The following is a 2,497-nucleotide window of genomic DNA, read 5'->3' as shown; positions in this document are numbered from 1 at the left end:
GTAGTCTGTTTTATTTATTGTTATTACTCCGCCTTCTATCCACACCCACAGGGATAAAGAACCACTTTGGCTTGACGGGTTAACCCGATGATAACTACATACAGTGAAACCTCTATCCATTTTAAAGGGACCTGTGAATGCGGGAAAACAATGAATGCTGGATTAAGAAGTCAATACACAAGGACCATCAATACACCATCTCCTACGATACCGTTCTCCCAATCTGCATAACCATTGCTAGATTACAATTCTAAGAAAAATACAACTTTTAGATGTAAATTAATGTATTTTTTTTTACAAATCTGAACAGCAGCTGAAAACATTATAATTTATTGCATTGTAAATAATCTGTCATCGACGTTTGTTTTTTTACTGTTTTATTTCCGTGAGTCGGCAGTATATTTTCGACATCAATTATTGAATGTGCGTAGTAGAAAGTTTTCAATCTTTCAAAGAGTGCATGCTTCTGAAAATGAAGGTATAGGCACCGGCTCCTGTTCATCAATATCCACATCTTCTGTTGTATCCGTCCACCTTAAGACACATAAGCTTTGGATAGTTTCTATCCCACACGTTGGAATATTGTCATTGAACGTAAGAAAATTGAGAAGAATGTAAAAATAAGTAGACAAAATATATCAAATATGTAATGTAATTCAAACGATGAATACAGTAAAATGGTGATAGATAAACAATTGATGCGACCTATTTTTGTATGAAATTAATTGGGGGTAGAAGAAATAAACGACACATCCGGGAAAATGATTATTCGAGGAACGATAGATAGAGGTTCCAGTGTGAAGAGAATATAAATTATAAGACTTACGTTGTCTAGTCTGATGCTGCAGATTCTAAGATCTAACTAAGAGTGGAATATATTTGATATGATACAGATGACATGTGTGAAGAAGCTCAGGGTGATAGGTGTTACTTCCGTGTAAAAAATGGAGGAGGAATAGTAGGTACTCGGAAAAATAATACCAACAATGTCTAGAACCCTCGGTCCTGCATACTTTACAAGAATACAGTGGAACCTCTCATACCGAGTTTAATTAGTTCCAGCATCTTACACGTTAAGCGAAACATTTTTTCCTATAGAAATCAATGTAAAATACGATAATGCGTTCCAGGCCGGAAGAAAACTCAATTTTGTGTAATATTTTTTATTTATTGTTTCGGCATTAACTTTGTGGTAAGACATGTTACAATGATTAAAGAAAACACTTCGTTTTTTACCACTTGAGTTTTATTATAGACAACATGTTTCAGAAGATAAACTTCCATCATTCAGGTCTGTATAATAACTAAAATATAAAATTGTTCTATAAATAAGGAGAGGGGAAAGTAAGAAGAAGGGGTTAGTCAAGGAACGGTTTTTTTGTATTTCTAAATTTTCAAGATAAATGCTTTCAATGATGCCATTGCTTTCAATTTTTCCTTTGTTTTCAAACTCCGTTCCTTGACTAACCCCTTCTCCTTACTTTCCCCTCTCCTTATTTATAGAACAATTTTATATTTTATATTTTAGTTATTATACAGACCTGAATGATGGAAGTTTAACTTCTGAAACATGTAGTCCATAATGAAACTCAAGTGGTAAAAAACGAAGTGTTTTCTTTAATCATTGTAATATTTTTTTAAACATACAAATAAAATTACTAAATTGTTAAGGAGTGTAAAAACTTCTAACTACTAATTTAGATTTAAAAAAAAACGTTCTTAGAAATATGAATTTATGACACATAATTATTTGTATTATTATTATTAATTATAATTAATCAGCTGGGTTGTCCCTTAGAGACAAAATAAAGATTTCATTAATTAATTTGACTTATCCTTATTGAAAGAGTGAGAGCCATAACAAAGGACAAAGTGTGGGATGTCCAGAGTGGATTTATGAATGGGAGAGGACGTCCTGATCAAATTTTTGCCTTGCGCAACATTACGGAAAAGTTTTTGGGCCAAAAGCTTTTGTGGATTTGCAGAAAGCGTATGACCGAGTTGATAGAACGAAGCTATGGAAGGTGTTATCTGAGTATGGGGTAAGCAGTAAACTTATCTAAGACATAGCATCCTTGTACGAGGATAGCTCTGCATGCATTAGGGTAAGTGGTTCATTGTCACCCTGGCTTAGCATCTCTCAAGGTGTTAAACAGGGATGTGTAATGTCACCGTGGCTGTTTAACCTATACATGGATAATTGCATGAAAGAACTGAAAGATTTAAATGTTGGAGCTAGAATAAATAGTTTGACTGTCTGTTGCCTTTTGTATGCTGACGATGCTGTTCTTCTTGCCGATAGCAGAGAAGACCTGCAGGCGTTGGTGACAAAAGTATATAATGTGTGCAAGGAAAGTGATCTATTGATGAATGTTAGCAAATCCAAAATTATGGCTTTTGAAAAAGAAGAATGTAGATCTGAGTGTGAAATATTGGTAAACGGAGAGATTTTGGAACAGGTAGATGATTTTGTGTATTTGGGTAGTATGTTTTCTAG

The sequence above is a fragment of the Brachycentrus maculatus genome, unplaced genomic scaffold (genome assembly GCF_059751285.1).
Source record: "Brachycentrus maculatus isolate JH-2025_06_01 unplaced genomic scaffold, ASM5975128v1 h1tg000144l, whole genome shotgun sequence".
NCBI classification, from domain to species: domain Eukaryota; kingdom Metazoa; phylum Arthropoda; class Insecta; order Trichoptera; family Brachycentridae; genus Brachycentrus; species Brachycentrus maculatus.
This window is presented reverse-complemented; position numbering follows the sequence as displayed.